Below are 20,303 nucleotides of genomic sequence, written 5' to 3' on the forward strand. Positions count from 1 at the left end.
TATTTCAGGATACAATAAACTTGCTGCAATGGGTCAGTCATGATAGTGGAGGGTAAGAAACGTAGAAAATACTGTAGTATTTGATTTACTGATTCATACTTAACAAGCCAAGGGGCCCAACATGTCTATATGTTAATGATATTTTCATTGACATTCTGTGGTTTTTGCGACCCTTTCTCCTTTGCTACCATTTTCTTGTTTTACTTCCCCTGAGTACCAATGTTTTTTGTTTGTTTGCTTATTTAAAAAAGAAATTTAGGGCGCCTAGGTGGCTCAGTGGGTTAAGCCGCTGCCTTCGGCTCAGGTCATGATCTCAAGGTCCTGGGATCGAGTCCCGCATCGGGCTCTCTGCTCAGCAGGGAGCCTGCTTCCTCCTCTCTCTCTCTCTCTCTCTGCCTGCCTCTCTGCTTACTTGTGATCTCTCTCTCTGTCAAATAAATAAATAAAACCTTAAAAAAATGAAATTTAGTAATTCTTTTAAATTAAATTTTACATTTTAATTCCAATGTAGTTAATATACAATGTTAGTTTATATGAGTAATATTAGTTTTATATTAATTTCAGGTGTATGATATAGTGATTTTGTAAATCTACACATTACTCAGTGCTCATCATGGTAAATGTATTCTGTAATCCCCATCTCCTTTTCATCCATCCCTCCACCCACCTCCCCTCTGGTAACCATCAATTTGTTTTTTATAGTTAAGAGTCTGTTTCTTGGGTTCTCTCTCTCTCTCTTTTTCCTCTGCTCATTTGCTCTATTTCTTAAATTCTGCATATGAATGAAATCATATGGTATTTGTCTTTCTCTGACTGACTTATTTCGCTTAACATTACACTCTCTAGCCCCAACGGTGTCCTTTAAATGGCAAGATTTCCTTATTTTTTGTAGCCAAATTTTATATATATATATATATATATATATATATATATATATATATATATATCACATCTTCTTTATTCATTCTTCTATCAGTGGACACTTGGGCTGCTTGCATATTTTAGCTATTATAAATAATGCTGTAATAAACATAGGAATGCATGTATCCCTTTGAATTAGTGTTTTTGTGTTTTGGAGATAAATACTCAGTAGTGTGATTACTGGATCATAGTGTAGTTGTATTTTTAATTTTTTGAGGAAATTCTATATAGTTTTCCAGAGTGACTACATCAGTTTGCATTCCCACCAACAGTGCAAAAGGGTTCTCGTTTCTCTGCATCCTTGCCAACACCTGCTATTATTGATTTTCGCCATTCTGATAGGTGTGGGGTGATATCTTTGATTTGCATTTTCCTGATGAGGAGTGATGTTGAGCATCTCTTCATATGTCTGTTAGCCATTGGTATATCTTCTTTCGAGAAATATATGTACATGTCTTCTGTCTATTTTTTAATTATTGAGAGTATGAAAAATAAAACCACAAAAGCAGTAAAAATAATTATTTCTATAAAATTAGCCAGGCGATTCATAATATAAAAGGATATAAAATATGACACCATATACACATTGTGGAGGGGAGGAGAGGAGTAAGGAATGGTTCACATTAAGCAACTACCATTTCTTTCCTAAAATCAAATTTTCCTAACTAAAATTAATAAAAGAAATTTAGTCCTTGTATTGGGACTTCCTTACTTTTTTCATGTAACTTCAGAGTACAAAAACACCAATATGAATCCTGACAGGGGGACATGTAGTAATATTTTCTTATTTGCTGAAGTAATAGTATGTTGTTAAAGAATACAGTGCACACGATATTGTAGTGTTTTGGAAACAACTGTACTGCCCTGAAAATTTGTTCATTCATAACAGAAAAGAATCTCACAGTTTTTAAATTAGAATAGTTAACCAACAAAAAACAATTTTGCCCATAATTGCATTCATCTTTCAATTGCTTAAAAAAGGTTATACTTAAAATTCCCTATTTCTATAGTTGCCATGTTGAGATTGGATAAAGAAGCTCAATTAAAGTGTTTTAGAAGCAAACTCTCACATAACAGATAAATTTCCTTCTACCACATTGTGATCTCAGATGGCATCAGCATTTTCATCTTTAAACACAGAGCTTGGGTTATAGATTACCCCTCAAATTCTGTTCATGTTTGAAATATTGTGACACGAAGAATTAATCATGCAAACTGTTATCGAATATATCTTACAAATGTTAACTTGCCACTTTCTTTAACATTAAATTTCATTTTGTTAGTGTTTATTGTTACAGCTTTTAGAAAGTTCTTTGAAACCAAAACTGGCTTCCCAGGTATTTTCATTCACTGGTCCTATTCTCACTTTAGTAATTGCTTCTTTTTCATATGACACATAAATCAAATACATAACTATCATCTCTTTCATAAATTTTTCTTTTTTTTTTTAAAGATTTTATTTATTTATTTTACAGAGAGAGATCACAAGTAGGCAGAGAGGCAGGCAGAGAGAGGAGGAAGCAGGCTCCCTGCTGAGCAGAGAGCCCAATGCGGGACTCGATCCCAGGACCCTGATATCATGACCTGAGCCGAAGGCAGCGGCTTAACCCACTGAGCCACCCAGGCGCCCCAATTTCATAAATTTTTCTTTTTATCTAACCTAAGAATTCTTAATTCCCTCCACCATTCTTTATTAATTTATATTTTCGAGTCCTTTAATCTGGTGTCTGTATCTTTTAAATGTAGCTTTTTCAGTATTATTTTATTTATTTAAATTCAATTAGCCAACTTAATCTCACAAAACAAACTGAGGGTTGCCGGGGGGAGGGGGTTTGGGAGAAGGGGTTGGGATTATGGACATTGGGGAGGGCATGTGATTTGGTGAGTGCTGTGAAGTGTGTAAACCTGGTGATTCACAGACCTGTACCCCTGGGGATAAAAATATATGTTTATAAAAAATAAAAAAATAAAAAAAAATTCAATTAGCCAACATACAGTACATCATTAGTTTCAGATGTAGAGTTATTCATCAGTTGTGTATAATACCCAATACCTATCACATCACTTGCCCTCCTTAATACCCATCACCTGATTACCCCATCCCCCACTGACCTCCCCTCTAACAACTCTCAGTTTATTTCCTATAGTTAAGAGTCTCTCCTGGGTTTTTCTCCCTCTCTGATGACTTCCCATTCAGTTTTCCCTCCTATTCCCTATGATCCTCTGTACTGTTTCTTATATTCCACATGTGAGTAAAATAATGTGATAATTGTCTTTGCTGGATTTCTTTCACTCAGCATAATACCCTCCAGTTCCAGCCACATTAATGTAAATGATAAGTATTCATCGTTTCTGATGGCTGAGTAATATTCCATTTTATGTATATGTGTGTGTGTGTGTGTGTGTGTGTGTGTGTGTGTGTATACCAAATCTTTATCCACTCATCTGTTGATGGACATCTCAGCTCGTTAAACAGTTTGGCTATTGTGGACATTGTTGCTATAAACACTGGAGGGCACATGCCACTTCTCATCAATACATTTGTATCATTGGGGTAATACCTAGTTGTGCAATTGCTGGGTTATAGGGTAGTTCTGTTTTTAACTTGAACCTCCATACTGTTTTCCAGAGTGGCTATACCAGCTTGCATTCCCACCAGCAGTGTAAGAGGGTTCCCCTTTTTCCATATCCTAACCAGTATTTGTTGTTTCCTGGCTTGTTAATTTTAGCCATTCTGACTGAAGTGAGGTGGTATCTCATGTGATTTTGATTTCTATTTCCCTGATGTTAAGTGATGTGGAACATTTTTTCCATGTTTCCATTGGCCATTTGTATATCTTTGAAGAAATGTTTGTTCATGTATTATGCCCCTTTCTTGTCTGGATTATTTGTTTGTTGGGTGTTGAATTTCCTAAGTTCTTTATAATTCTTGCATATTAACCCTTTCTCTGATATGTCATTTGCAAATATCTTCTCCCATTCTATAGGCTGCCTATTAGTTTTGTTTGCTGTTTCCTGTGTTGTGCAGAAGCTTTTTATCTTGATGAAGGCCCAATAGTTCATTTTTACTTTGTTTCCCTTGCCTTTGGAGACATGTCTATCATGAAGTTGCCAAGACCCAGGTCGACGAATTTGCAGCCTGTGTTCTCTTCTAGGATTTTGATGGATTCCTGTCTCACATTTAGGTGTTTCATTTATTCTGAGTTTCTCTTTGCATATGGTGTAAGAAATTGGTCCAGTTTCATTCTTCTACATGTCACTGTCCAATTTTCCCAACACCATTTGTTGAAGAGGCTGTACTTTTTCCATTGGGTATTCTTTCCTTCTTTGTCAAAGATTAGTTGCCATAGAGTTGAGGGCCCATTTTTGGGCTCTCTATTACGTTCCTCTGATTTATGTGACTGTTTTTGTCCAGTACCGTAATGTTTTTTTTTTTTTGTTTGTTTGTTTGTTTGTTTTGGCTTGGTTTGGTTTTTTGTTTTTTTTTTTATTTAAATTCAATTAACCAATTGAATTCATTGATATTCAATGATATAAAATATCATTAGTTTTAGATGTAGAATTTAGTAATTCATCAGTTGCATATAACATCTAGTGCTCATCACAGAACATGCTCTCCTTACTGTCTTGATGATTACACTTTGCAATATAACTTGAAGTTCGGCATTGGCATGCCATCATATTTAGTTTTCTTTTTCAAAATTCCTCAGGCTATTTGGTATCTTTTCTGGTTCCATGCAAATTTGAAGATTATTTGTTCCAACTCTGTGAAAAATGTTGATGGTATTTTGATAGTGATAGCATTCAATGTATAGATTTCTCTGAGTAGCATAGACATTTTAATATTTATTCTTCCATTCCATGAGCATGTAATATTTCCCCCTTTTGTGTGTGTGTCTTCCTCATTCTTTTCATAAGTATTCTGTAGTTTTTAGAGTACAGATCCAAATCTTTCTTCAGTTAGGTTTATTTCAAGGTATCTTATGAATTTTGGTGCAAATGTAAATGGGATTGACTCCTTAATTTCTCTTTCTTCTGTTTCATTGTTAGTGAATAGAAATGAAAATTATTTTTGTGCATTCATTTTATATCCTGCCACTTTGCTGAATTTCTGTATGAGTTCTAGCAATTTTGGAGTGGAGTCTTTTGAGTTTTCCAAATAAAGTATCATGTCATATGAGAAGAGTAAGAGTTTGACTTCTTCTTTAGGTTTTTCTTTGCCAATTTGAATGCCTTTTATTTCTTTTATTTTATTTCTTTTTGTTGTCTGACTGCTGAGGCTAGGACTTCTAGTACTATGTAGAACAAAAGTGGTGAGAGTGGGCATCCCTGTTGTGTTCCTGACCTTAGGGGAATAGCTCTCAGTTTCCCCCCATTGAGAATGATATTCATTGATGGCTTTTATGACATTGAGATTATGTTCCCTTTATCCCTACACTATGGAGAGTTTTAATCAAGGAGGATGCTGTATTTTCTCAAATCTCTTTTTTGCATCAATGTAGAGGATCATATGGTTCTTGTCCTTTCTTTTATAAATGTGATGTATCATGTTAATTTATTTGCAAATGTTGAACCACTCCTGCAGCCCAAAAGTAAATCCCACTTGGTAGTGGTAAATAATCCTTTTAATGTACTGTTGGATCCTATTAGCTTGTATTTTGGTGAGAATTTTTGCATCCATGTTCATCTGGAATATTGGTCAGTAATTCTCCTTTTTGATGGGGTCTTTGGTTTTGGAATCAAGGTAATGCTGTCCTCATAGAATCAGTTTAGAAGTTTTCCTTCTTTTTCTCTTTTCTCAGCTTTGAAGAATAGGTCTTAATTCTTCTTTAAATGTTTGGTAGTATTCCCCTGGGAAGCCATCCAGTCCTGGACTCTTGTTTGTTGGGATGTTTTTTTTTTTTTTTTTATTTTTTTATTAATTTTTTATTTATTTTCAGCATAACAGTATTCATTATTTTTTCACCACACCCAGTGCTCCATGCAATCCGTGCCCTCTCTAATACCCACCAACTGGTACCCCAACCTCCCACCACCCCCCCGCCACTTCAAAACCCTCAGATTGTTTTTCAGAGTCCATAGTCTCTCATGGTTCACCTCCCCTTCCAATTTCCCCCAACTCCCTTCTCCTCTCTAACTCCCCATGTCCTCCGTGCTATTTGTTATGCTCCACAAATAAGTGAAACCATTATGAAAATTGACTCTCTCTGCTTGACTTATTTCACTCAGCATAATCTCTTCCAGTCCCATCCATGTTGCTACAAATTATTAATATTTAAGTGTCAATGGTGAGGTTACTAATGCTGACACCTGAAGAGTAAAAAAGTATTCTAAAGGATTTTTTACTTAAGCAAAATTTGTAATTAGCAAGACTTTTCTGAACAGAATGGTTCTGCAATTTTTACAACCTAAGAATTCTTCAAAATACATTTCTGAGGCTCTTGCATGAATATGTAGAGTTTTGCTGAATTTCCTGCTATTCCCTTAACACATTTTGCTGTATGAGACCTTATACTTCTGCTGTTCTTTCTGATTGGTATAGCCTTCAGCCCCTTAGATGCCTGTTAAACTCAAATCCCATCTCTTCTGTGGAACACCACAACAGGATCAATACAAATCTCTTAGGCTGAATTAATTCCTCCCCACTCTGAGTGCCCACAGCATTTTGTGATTTGCCTTTCAAATTGTACTTATTGCATTATGTTATCCTTATTGGTGAATGTTTCTCTATTCCCTAAAAGACTGTGAGCTACTCATTAATTCTGCATCCACAGGATCAATAGTGTCTGATACATATTAAAGCTTCCATATAGACAGGGTTAATGGTTGAATCATTCTATTTTTTTCTCCACCTCTTCTGCATCGCCATAGTACCAGTAATTTCAAAATTCCAATAGAATGTCAGTAAACATTAATTTCACTTATTTCTATAGCATTTTACAACAAATATAGGTATTTTCACTTTTTTCAATCTATTAATAACTCTATGAATGAGCTAAAACAGGTATTATTTCTTTTGTACTGCTGAAAAAGCAGAAGTGGGCCAGGTCCACTCACATAGTCAGAGATAGGACACAGGCTCCCTGGTTCCAGCATGTAATGTACATTATTAAAATAATAATAAGTAAGGATGTTTTATTATGTCCCTTCTCTTTCCCCAGTAATGCTAAATTCTTTACATTTTAGTTCTGATTCTCATTACAATCTTTGCTAGATAGATTTTGTTGCTTTCAATTTACAGGTAAGAAATCTGAGATTCAAAAAGATTAAATAAACCAGCCCACAGCCACTGGTAAACACATCTTCCCACCTCCATCCCTTTCCCTATCTCATCCCTTTCTTTTGGAAAGTCTGTCGGAGAAAAAAGTGGTTACTTTAAACCCTCCAGTTTATGTCTCACTTATAATTACTGGTACACTTGAGACATGAAAAAAAAAGTGATATACAGATGTCCCTTTTGTTCTCTTTTTCCATATACTTCCCCTTTCTGTATACTTTTCTATATAGATATAAAGCAATGAAATGACCAAAAACCATGTTGCACTGAAAAAAAAAAAAAAAAAAGAATCTTCAATTTATATAAATCTCTAAACTCAATAGGTCAGGTCTCTGCCTCTATCAACCCCATTTTACCAATTGAGATGTGAACTCTAAGGAGATTCAGTGAACTTTCTCAGGTCACAGAATTCAAAGTCCACTGAGAAAATGTACCAGCTGTTTTTGCACCATTCATTTTTTTTTTTTTTTATAAACATATATTTTTATCCCCAGGGGTACAGGTCTGTGAATCACCAGGTTTACACACTTCACAGCACTCACCAAAGCACATACCCTCCCCAATGTCCATAATCCCACCCCCTTCTCCCAAACCCCCTCCCCCCGGCAACCCTCAGTTTGTTTTGTGAGATTAAGAGTCACTTATGGTTTGTCTCCCTCCCAATCCCATCTTGTTTCATTTATTCTTCTTCTACCCACTTAAGCCTCCATGTTGCATCACCACTTCCTCATATCAGGGAGATCATATGATAGTTGTCTTTCTCTGCTTGACTTATTTCGCTAAGCATGATACGCTCTAGTTCCATCCACGTTGTTGCAAATGGCAAGATTTCATTTCTTTTGATGGCTGCATAGTATTCCATTGTGTATATATACCACATCTTCTTGATCCATTCATCTGTTGATGGACATCTAGGTTCTTTCCATAGTTTGGCTATTGTGGACATTGCTGCTATAAACATTCGGGTGCATGTGTCCCTTTGGATCACTACATTTGTATCTTTAGGGTAAATACCCAATAGTGCAATTGCTGGGTCATAGGGCAGTTCTATTTTCAACATTTTGAGGAACCTCCATGCTGTTTTCCAGAGTGGCTGCACCAGCTTGCATTCCCACCAACAGTGTAGGAGGGTTCCCCTTTCTCCGCATCCTTGCCAGCATCTGTCATTTCCTGACTTGTTTATTTTAGCCATTCTGACTGGTGTGAGGTGATATCTCATTGTGGTTTTGATTTGTATTTCCCTGATGCCGAGTGATATGGAGCACTTTTTCATGTGTCTGTTCCCCATCTGGATGTCTTCTTTGCAGAAATGTCTGTTCATGTCTTCTGCCCATTTCTTGATTGGATTATTTGTTCTTTGGGTGTTGAGTTTGCTAAGTTCTTTATAGATTCTGGACACTAGTCCTTTATCTGATATGTCGTTTGCAAATATCTTCTCCCATTCTGTCAGTTGTCTTTTGATTTTGTTAACTGTTTCCTTTGCTGTGCAAAAGCTTTTGATCTTGATGAAATCCCAGTAGTTCATTTTTTCCCTTGCTTCCCTTGCCTTTTGCGTTGTTCCTAGGAAGATATTGCTGCGGCTGAGGTCGAAGAGGTTGCTGCCCGTGTTCTCCTCAAGGATTTTGATGGATTCCTTTCGTACATTGAGGTCCTTCATCCATTTTGAGTCTATTTTTGTGTGTGGTGTAAGGAAATGGTCCAATTTCATTTTTCTGCATGTGGCTGTCCAATTTTCCCAGCACCATTTATTGAAAAGGCTGTCTTTTTTCCATTGGACATTCTTTCCTGCTTTGTCGAAGATTAGTTGACCATAGATTTGAGGGTCTATTTCTGGGCTCTCTATTCTGTTCCATTGATCTATGTGTCTGTTTTTGTGCCAGTACCATGTTGTCTTGATGATGACAGCTTTGTAATAGAGCTTGAAGTCCGGAATTGTGATGCCACCAACGTTGGCTTTCTTTTTCAATATCCCTTTGGCTATTCGAGGTCTTTTCTGGTTCCATATAAATTTTAGAATTATTTGTTCCATTTCTTTGAAAAAGATGGATGGTACTTTGATAGGAATTGCATTAAATGTGTAGATTGCTTTAGGTAGCATAGACATTTTCACAATATTTATTCTTCCAATCCAGGAGCATGGAACATTTTTCCATTTCTTTGTGGCTTCCTCAATTTCTTTCATGAGTACTTTATAGTTTTCTGAGTATAGATTCTGTGTCTCTTTGGTTAGGTTTATTCCTAGGTATCTTATGGTTTTGGATGCAATTGTAAATGGGATTGACTCCTTAATATCTCTTTCTTCTGTCTTGCTGTTGGTGTAGAGAAATGCAACTGATTTCTGTGCATTGATTTTATATCCTGACACTTTACTGAATTCCTGTATAAGTTCTAGCAGTTTTGGAGTGGAGTCTTTTGGGTTTTCCACATATAGTATCATATCATCTGCGAAGAGTGATAATTTGACTTCTTCTTTGCCGATTTGGATGCCTTTAATTTCCTTTTGTTGTCTGATTGCTGAGGCTAGGACCTCTAGTACGACGTTGAATAGCAGTGGTGATAATGGACATCCCTGCCGTGTTCCTGACCTTAGCGGAAAAGCTTTCAGTTTTTCTCCATTGAGAATGATATTTGCGGTGGGTTTTTCATAGATGGCTTTGATGATATTGAGGTATGTGCCCTCTATCCCTACACTTTGAAGAGTTTTGATCAGGAAGGGATGTTGTACTTTGTCAAATGCTTTTTCAGCATCTATTGAGAGTATCATATGGTTCTTGTTCTTTCTTTTATTGATGTGTTGTATCACATTGACTGATTTGCGGATGTTGAACCAACCTTGCAGCCCTGGAATAAATCCCACTTGGTCGTGGTGAATAATCTTTTTAATGTACTGTTGAATCCTATTGGCTAGTATTTTGTTGAGTATTTTCGCATCTGTGTTCATCAAGGATATCGGTCTATAGCTCTCTTTTTTGGTGGGATCCTTGTCTGGTTTTGGGATCAAGGTGATGCTGGCCTCATAAAATGAGTTTGGAAGTTTTCCTTCCATTTCTATTTTTTGGAACAGTTTCAGGAGAATAGGAATTAGTTCTTCTTTAAATGTTTGGTAGAATTCCCCCGGGAAGCCGTCTGGCCCTGGGCTTTTGTTTGTTTGGAGATTTTTAATGACTGTTTCAATCTCCTTACTGGTTATGGGTCTGTTCAGGCTTTCTATTTCTTCCTGGTTCAGTTGTGGTAGTTTATATGTTTCTAGGAATGCATCCATTTCTTCCAGATTGTCAAATTTATTGCCGTAGAGTTGCTCATAGTATGTTCTTATAATAGTTTGTATTTCTTTGGTGTTAGTTGTGATCTCTCCTCTTTCATTCATGATTTTATTTATTTGGGTCCTTTCTCTTTTCTTTTTGATAAGTCGGGCCAGGGGTTTATCAATTTTATTAATTCTTTCAAAGAACCAGCTCCTAGTTTCGTTGATTTGTTCTATTGTTTTTTTGGTTTCTATTTCATTGATTTCTGCTCTGATCTTTATGATTTCTCTTCTCCTGCTGGGCTTAGGGTTTCTTTCTTGTTCTTTCTCCAGCTCCTTTAGGTGTAGGGTTAGGTTGTGTACCTGAGACCTTTCTTGTTTCTTGAGAAAGGCTTGTACCGCTATATATTTTCCTCTCAGGACTGCCTTTGTTGTGTCCCACAGATTTTGAACCGTTGTATTTTCATTATCATTTGTTTCCATGATTTTTTTCAATTCTTCTTTAATTTCCCGGTTGACCCATTCATTCTTTAGAAGGATACTGTTTAGTCTCCATGTATTTGGGTTCTTTCCAAACTTCCTTTTGTGGTTGAGTTCTAGCTTTAGAGCATTGTGGTCTGAAAATATGCAGGGAATGATCTGTTGGGATGTTTTTGAATAGTGCTTCAATTTCCTCACTGGTTGTCAATCTGTTCAAGTATTCTCTTTTTTTCCTGGTTCAGTTTTGGTGGTTTATAAATGTCCAGGAACGCATCCATTTCTTCTAGATTGCCAAACTCCACAGACTCCTATGGTGCACACCTGCACCAATCCCACCAGGGGAAGGAGCAGAGTTTCACAACAATTTTGTTGTTTTCTGGGCAGCTGCTCTGGGAGTGGTTGCTAGGTTCTTCATGTACTGCCATTCCTCCAGGAGAGTGAGAGGGAGTCTCACAGAGGTTTTGCTGCTCTTGGGCCCCTGCTTGGAGAGCAACTGACCAGCCATGAAGCGGTTCATGTTTTATGGAAAACCAAGCTGAGAGCCCACTACTGGTCTTGCTGCTAGCAGCCAGCTTCCCTGTTCTGATGCTTGGGAGCTCTGCCACACTCAGGCACCCCTGCTCTTTCTGTGACCCAGGGATCCTGAAGCCACACTGTCCCATCTAGGATTCTGCCCCTCTTTACCACCTAAGCATCTTTCAGGCAGGGATATCCCTCACAGGAACAGACTCCTTAAAGTTTCGATTTTGTGTTTCACTGCTGCATCACTTTCCAGAAGCCAGCTTCTGGAGGTTCCCTCCCCCACACAGTTTATCTTCCAATATACCCCCTAAATTCACTTCCCTGAACCTCTTACCTTGTAAAAGGTGGTTGATTTTCTATTTGTAAAATTGCAGCTATTCTTTTTTTAGATCTCAGGTTGAATTCACAGGTGTTTAGTATGATCTGGTAGATATCTAGCTGAATTCAAGGGACCAGATGAAATGAGGGTCCCCTACTCCTCTGCCATCTTCCCTCCACATCTCAGTATTATCAATGTGTGGTATCTAGATACAGGGTGTGACTTGGTCTAACTTTAGAAGATCTTAGCCAGAATATGAAAGTTGAGATTTTAGACCTGTTTCAACCCGAACAGTTGTGTTCCTCAGACAACAGTGTATTTACGTTAAAGAAAAAAAAAAAAGTGAAAAAAATGCTTTTACTAGGAATGTACGCTCCAGTTACTATAGCTACAGCATTCTATTACCCCATCCTTATCTGTTTCACTCACTTACATTTCCTTTCTTGGCTATCAACGTATTTGAAATTACAACTATTATCTAAACTTGATAATTCAACTTTATAGGCTTGGGAAAATAACCCTAAAACCAAGGTGGAGTTTAACAGGGATGAGTGCAAAATCTGGTATAGGATTTAATCAACTGTATATTCGCAGAATGGAAGATATGAGGCTTACTGTAATTCATCTTAAAATCACCTGAATTTTCAGTCAACAATTTTAGGGTAATCTTTTAATATTATGCAGTTGCTATAAACAGTAACAAACTTGAAAGTTTTATAGGGAATTATCAAGTTTAGATAATTTAATTTCGCATTTTAATAAAAAAAGAAAAACATGTTACGAGACATCATACATAATGCTGACAATTACCCCATGCAACTGGTTTTAAAGGATTCAAAGGATATTTTCCACTGAATTGATTCATGACCTCATAGAATTGATCATTTGAATATAAATTTTTCCTTTATTTTAAATCCTAAAAGTTAGTGTTAAGACATCAAATTTTAATGAGTCTAAGTGAGCAAAAAAGTTCGACTTTATGTGAATATTCCCTACTAACATTTTACATGAAATAAATGGTGTAGTTTTTGATTATACAAAAGAAAACCAATAGATGAGCAGGAACTCTTTTTTTCTCTCTCTCTTTTTAACTAAATAATGAGTCAGAAATGGTGCATTGAAGTAATTAAACTCTTCGGAAATCTCTCTTGATCCATCTCTGTAGCTGGTATTTTTTTTTGTTTTGTTTTGTTTCGTTTTGTTTTTGTTTTTGTTTTGTGTTTTAATTAGGGAAAATAATGAGCTTCTTTTTGAACTTAAAAAAAAAAAAAAGCAAACCTTAGAAGAAAATAGTCTTTTATTTTTATCTATGTAATGAGATGAGCATTTATTAGCAAGACTGATTTCAAAAGACTCAGAAGAGGTTCAGGGATTTTATTACATATAATCATTATATCCAAAATACAGAATACATTTTAGGTTTCTATGGTTTCTTTTTTTTTTTTTTCCTGCCTTTCTTTTTTGTTTGTTTCTATTGTTATTGGCAAGTAAAGTGAAAAAGTAGTATCAAAATTTGAAATAAAGTCCAAGTTTCAAAGCACTTTTGTGTTTTATTATGTTTTTTTTTAATTTTAAATTCAATTTGCCAGCATATAGTACATCATTAGTTTCAGATGTAGAGTTCAATAATTCATCAGTTGCATATATCATCCAGGGCTATTATATTGTTTTTATTTCTGTTTTGCTCCATGTTCTCAGCTCATGACCTTTAAAATAAATTTGTATTTGGAATGTAAATACAATGTTTTCTTGATGTATATGCTGTAAGACTCTCAGGAATGAAGATAAGATGGACTTATTTTAGATATTTTACTTTCTTATAAGTAATCTAAATTACTTTTTAAGTATGTTGAAGAGATAAATTATATTCTCATTCCCAATTTTCATTAATGTGATTTTTACTGGGGGAATTTGTATTAAAACAAAACCACTTTCGGGGCACCTGGGTGGCTCAGTGGGTTAAAGCCTCTGCCTGCAGCTCAGGTCATGATCTCAGGGTCCTGGGATCGAGCCCCGCATCAGGCTCTCTGCTTAGCAGGGAGCCTGCTTCCCTTGAAAAAAACAAACAAACAAACAAACAAAAAAAAAAAACACTTTCAGTGCTGGACACAGACATGAAAATATATCTGGCTCTTATATTTGCCAATATAATTCCATTCTTAACTTAAGTTTTTATTCTTCTGGTGTCAAAAGAAGAGGTGGACCCTTTTCTGTAACGCTAATATCTCTGCTTGGGCCTTTAACATCTCTTTCCAATTATCAAAAATGTTGCTTTAAAATTTATACCCTAATACTGTTTTTTTAGTCTCTCCATCTATCTTTGTCTCTGGTCAGATGGTCGATAATTTTGAAAAGTCTTTTGTGGCAATGCTCTTTTACCTTCAGCTTCTCTTCTTTGATTCCTTTGAGCTGATAAATTCATAAATTTTTTTCCCAGAAACTCCTTTTTTCCCCATACTTGCCATTTTCTCCTTCATTCATTTCAAATCAAGTCTCCTTTAGAACTCTGAAAATTGCCTTCCTAAAAGGATCACTTAATGTCTTTCTGGCCAGCTTGAAATGTTTTGTGTGTGTTTTCATGTATTGTAAAAATTGTACTGTGTTTAATACCATTGTGCAAATTCTTTTAATACTTCTTCCTCCCTTAATTTATGAAATCCTAGTGCTTTTTCATGTTTTCTCTCATTTTTCTGATCATTCTGTTTTGTCCTACTAAGGCCACATGCTTTTTTTCTCTTACTGCTTGTTTTGTAATAATTTCACAAAAAGAATTTTATAACCTTCACCTTTAAATACCATTCACATTTAATATATATAGTTATGGCAACTATTGAAGGATAAAGCTTTAAAAGTCAATGCTATTTTAGCTTCACTCTTCATTCAAAGAAGTAGTAGGACATGAAGACCTCAAATCATGCATGATACAGAGAGTGACAAGGAGCACTCAATTTAAAATACAAAGATTCCCTTGGTTCAATTTGACTATATATTGTTTATGTTGGAAATTACATCTAAATGATTAATAATAGATGCTCTCTATATGCAGGGTGGCTTGGGGGTTCAGTGGGTTAAGCCTCTGCCTTAAGCTCAGGTCATGATCTCAGGGTCCTGGATCAAACCCGACATGGGGCTCACTGCTCAGCAGGGAGCCTGCTTCCCCCTCTCTCTCTGCCTGTCTCTCTGCCTACTTATGATCTCTCTTTCTGTTGAATAAATAAATAAAATCTTTAAAAAATTAAAATTCCAGTGTATACTAATGAATTTTTAAAATTCTGATCTCAAATAAGTGAATGTCTCTCAGAAAACATAAAAGCATTTTTTGTAGGAATTGCAGATTTGTTGACCAAAAAGAATAACAGGAATAAGACCCATGCGATTTATTTATTTATTTATTTATTTATTTATTTTATTTTTTTTTCCTGCCAACTCTAGTGGTTTCCAGGAACAGTTTGAATTTTGGCTGCCACTGGAAATGAAGCAATTGGCCATGCATGCTATGAGTTCCACAGGAAGTCTAAAAAGTCAGACAAAAGGGTAAAATGGCAAAATGAAGGGCAATTATCCTTTGTCCCAAATGCAAATTTTTATAGAATGGCAACCAAATGGACTAGGAAATAAATTATTAATTCACAGTTTGACACTCCAATTTATTTATTTATTTTTTAGCAATCTCTACATCCAATGTGGGGCTTACTCAAGACTCCAAGTCAAGAGTCAAATGCTTTTTTAACTGAACCATTTTGACATTCTAAAATATATATTCAGGATGTCTTAGGTCAAGTTCTTTGACTCACAGAATTACCTTCTTACTAGTTGTTATACTAGTTCAGATGTTGTAGTTTTTCTAGGGGGAAAAAAAAAGTAATATGTCATAAAAATTATCTCTGTTCATATTTGAAGGGAAAATAAGGTCTAGAGAGTACCACAGTGGAGAGCACAGCTCTAAAATCTCTAAATTCACTCCTGGTGTAGAGTCATGTCAGCTATGTGGAAATTTCCACTTAGTGTGTTTGGAAATCATTTAGAACTTCCATTCTGGCAACAAATATTCTCTTGATATTTTAAGTAGACATTTTGATATTTTACAGAAGTTAGTGGATAAATGAAATTTATTTTTTGAAAGTGAAATGTGTAAGAATAGGCCAGTAAAGAATGTCTTCAATGCAACACCTATGCTTCTATTTTTTGAGTAAATGTGTATGCTTCACTGTGTGTGCTTCAGAAGGATAGTAAAAGTTTCCTTTAATCATTTTTTTCCTAAGGGAAAAGTGGCTTATTTAGCTTATCCAGTCTGTTTAGTTTTTTGTTTGTTTGTTTTTTAAAGATTTTATCTATTTTAGAGACAGAGAAAGTGCGAATAGGGGGAGGGGCAGAGGAAGGGGAGAGAGAGAATCTCAAGCAGACTTCTCACCCAGTGGAAAGCCCAATGAGGGCTTTGATCCCTTGACCCTGTGATCATAACCTGAGCTGAAACAGAGTCTGACATGCAACCAATGGAGCTACCCACGTGCTCCTGGTCTGTATAGTTTATATAGAGCTTTTCCCCAACAACACTAGATAGTGGCTGTATTTTCTAAATAGACATTAAAATTTCATGTATTATTTTTGTGAAATATTAGTCAAATCATAATATGCCTATTATGAATAGCAAACCATGGAAAGAGATTTGAGTAGCCATGTTCAAAGAGCTTTGGCTCCTTAAGAATCACAGGGTAGTTAAGAATGTTGTCCTGACCAAGCTATCATTTGTCTTCTCTTAACAAGAAATCACTTATCTCTTCATCAAAATGTGATAACAGTTGCCATCCTGAAGAAATCCATTTCACTTTATCATACTTCCTGAAAGAACCACTATCCTTGATTTAACATTAAACTTCTTGGTTTAGCTGTAGTTGATATTTTTAAAATATGTATATATTGAGGGCATTTAAATCTGGTGAGAAGCAGTACCTAGATTTTGGAGAGAGGTGGAAAGGGAATTATGATGATTCCTAATAAAGGCTTAGATGGCCCTGGGAGATTAGAAACCAATGCCAGTCCTTCATTTTCCTTCAGCATTGCATCATTCTCTTTTCTTCGGACCAGTATTACAAATTATAAGAAAGTGTGTGGTTTATTTAAAAAGTCAGTATGATTGTCTGTGTTCTTTATTCTACTGTGGTAAAACATGCTCAAATTTAGACATTGTTTAGGAGGATGGTGATCATCACTGCCTGGTACTCATCTTCACAGTCCACACCCCGGGGCTAATTGAGTCAATTTGATCAGTATTTGACCTACATTTTTTAGATAATTGCCTAAATTTTCTGGATGCTTTTTCTGTAGAATAATGTCTATAATGTAAATGCCGAAGTACAGAATTTTAATAGGAAACAATATTTATATATATTACCTTAGTTGAGTACATGGGATTTTATTAATTTGGGGAAAAAATCCCCCTTTTTCTTTTTAGCCTATAGTAAATATATTCTATGAAATGACTTATTAAGAGGCTGGAGTAGTTAGGAAGTTCGTATTGTGTTCTCTAGTATATCAGATAACCTATTAACTCACAAATTAGGCCAAACTAAACATTGTCACTTAAACTAACCTGGCAATAAAAATAACTATACTTTCTCATGCAGGATTTTGGATAGAACGCCTAGGGAGAGATTCCCTTGGACTTTAGATTGCTTTTTATGCTGGTTTCTTTTTCAGTTTTTGTGCTTCTGGAGAAGATGTTATAGACATCATCTATTCACTTATTTAGTTCAGACTAATAATTTTCCTGAAGTTGTCAATAAAAATTAAACACAGATCCTCTGAACTCTCAGTAAATATCTAGTCGGATTATTTCTATCCTTTTTTTGAAGGCAGTTAGAAAGTTCAAATCAAATATCTTTTTTTTTTGGATTAAAGGTTTATTTCAAATATGGGCTGATATATTATTAAACACTGCAAATGACTAGATTATTAAGAATCTGAAAAATCAATATTGAAACTTGAATGACGCTTTCAACAAAACAGTATTATACTGTTTGTGAATTACTCTCCTTGTGTACCTTTGGCCAAATTTGTTCAAATAAATAGTTCTTGAACAGATACAGTTATGAAAACATTTCATTAGCTTTGTTAAGGAAGTAAACAGTAAACTAAGAACTAGGAGTTGAATGAACCCATTGGAAAAATATATATACTTTTAAAAAATTCTGACTCCTAAAAAAATTACTTTAGCTTTATGTGGTATCAGCAGATATTTTATAATTTAATTTTATTAATTTAATTTACTATTTTAATTATATTAAGTTATATATTTTTATTAATCCACCATGATATCATAAAATCCTACTCAGTTGAAAAAATATGCCATGTTATAATGCATTTGAAGCCTAAACACAAAAGTAACTGATTTAACTTAATAGAACTTACATGTCTAGATTACCATAGCAGAACTTGCATTATTTTCCAAATGATTCAAAACTATAAACACAGAGATTGAGTAGCTCTGTCAAACATTATAGCTAGGGGTACCTGGGTGGCTCAGTTGATTGAGCATCTAACTCTTGATTTCATCTCAGGAAATGATCTCAAGGCCATGAACTCAGGTTTATGAGCAGAGCTCCATTTTCAGTGGGAAGTCTGCTTAAGATTCTCTCTCTTCCCCTTTGGCCCTAACTCCACTTGCACTATCTCAAATTAAAAAAATTAATCCTTTTTAAAAAACCACTAAAGCTTTTTGTATTTTAAAATCCTCTACTGCTTAGAAATAATATTTTATTCATACATTGAAAAATATCTTTAGCAGGTAAGATTTTATTAACGAAACAGTCAATTTTTCTCCACTTAACGAATATTATTTTTTAAATATTTCAAGTCATTTAAATGTCCCTTCAGAAATTTAGTCTTTACAAATGAAAAAGAACTCCTGAGTATAGAGAACAAACTCATGGTTACCATGTAGGTGGAATGAGTGAAACAGGTGAAGGGGATAAAGAACGCACTTATTATGAGGCTCACTGAGTAATGTATAGAATTTTTGAGTTGCTATATTATATACCTGAAACTAATATAACATGTTAATTATACTGGAATTAAGAAGAGAGTATGTTTGGAAAAACTTGAATATATAAATCTAAAAATGGTTTTTAAAGAGAAGACACCTTTAGCTTAATTTCTATTTTTCCTTTCACATCACTGTTAATTTTTGGATTTTTTCCTGAAGGGCATACATATTTATGAAGCATTTTATGAAATATAGTTATGTCCCCAAACTTATGTTTTGAACTTGGAATAATTAATATTTAATGAATGATTTGATACAATTATTCTATAATTTTGAACTCTTGTTTATGAGCATGTGATTTTTTTCCAAAACATTTTGATATTACCCATTTTTGTGGAAATTCATGTTACAAAAAGACCCTGAAGTTTTATGAGATTGCATGATAATATAATAAAACTCAAGTAATGTAGCATCTTTTAATTTGGTAGAGACTATGAAGGGAGAATGTAAAAACAGTATAAATATCTTCTACAGCAAAGATGCAGATAAACAAAGATGGTTTTCTTTCTAACCAATTCTCAGGGTATTCAGTTAACATACATTAATTATGAATCTCTTATCCAAGATGTGCTAGACACCATGAGGTTATGGAGATAAAGCTTCCCTAGTTGGGGACCTAGTAGAGTTTTCACTGCCATGAATGTACTGTCACAACAGAGAGGAAGCCTGATTTGTTCGGTAATTAAGTTTTAAATCTGTTTTCTCAAGAAAGGGTAGTGTTTTGAAATAGAAACAGATTTAAGAATGGTTTAGATAAATTATTAGATAATAAAAATATTATTAATAAGTAGGGAACTCATGTAGGTCTAGGGTGAAATGTTTTTTCAGGAGGACATCTGGGTCTTCTCACAGCATAGACTGCTGGGCTGACATGGTCCACAGGCTGTCTCTATGAAGCAGTCCCTATTCAGATGGAGGCAATGGAGAGGAGCACTTCTCACTATTACCTGAATTATAAACTTTGGTGATACAAGCTTGCCCCATACTTTATTTACACTCAACTCTAGATTTTCACCAAAATAGAGTACGTGGTGTGTGTGTGTGTGTGTGTGTGTGTGTCTATGCATATGTATATGTCTATGTATACATATAGGTATGCATATATTTGCCCTAATTCCTAGGGCAGTATTCTATACAAATTTGGATCTACATTATGTTTGCTTATAATGAATTGATCTATCCTTGCTTTCTCTAAGATAAAGATTATATTTGTTTAAGTTCTTAGAGTAAAAGCAAACAAAATTCCCCAAATCTAATGACTCTTAAAAGTAAGTTTTCAATTTCACCTTTCCATTTCAAGCTTCCTAAGTTACAATAATAAAAGGGGTTATTCAGAGTCACCTTTGCAAGAGGGATTAAAGTCAGTTGAGAAAATTATGAACAGAAAAATAAGCAGATACTCAAATGCTATGGCTTTCCAACTCTGTGCTCAGCTTTCTTTTTTGCTCTGATAAAGTAGTAAGCAACTCTTCTGATGTCTGTCTTTGCTTTTGAGTCA

The 20,303-nt window shown here is 35.1% G+C and overlaps 1 protein-coding gene across 10 annotated transcripts in view; it reads left to right on the forward strand.

Moving 5' to 3' along the window:
* The window catches only part of GRIA2 (glutamate ionotropic receptor AMPA type subunit 2), a 168,853-nt gene that overhangs the window by 143,119 nt on the left and 5,431 nt on the right, over positions 1 to 20,303 (forward strand). The window lies entirely within an intron of this gene.

The sequence above is a fragment of the Mustela lutreola genome, chromosome 1 (genome assembly GCF_030435805.1).
Source record: "Mustela lutreola isolate mMusLut2 chromosome 1, mMusLut2.pri, whole genome shotgun sequence".
NCBI lineage: Eukaryota > Metazoa > Chordata > Mammalia > Carnivora > Mustelidae > Mustela > Mustela lutreola.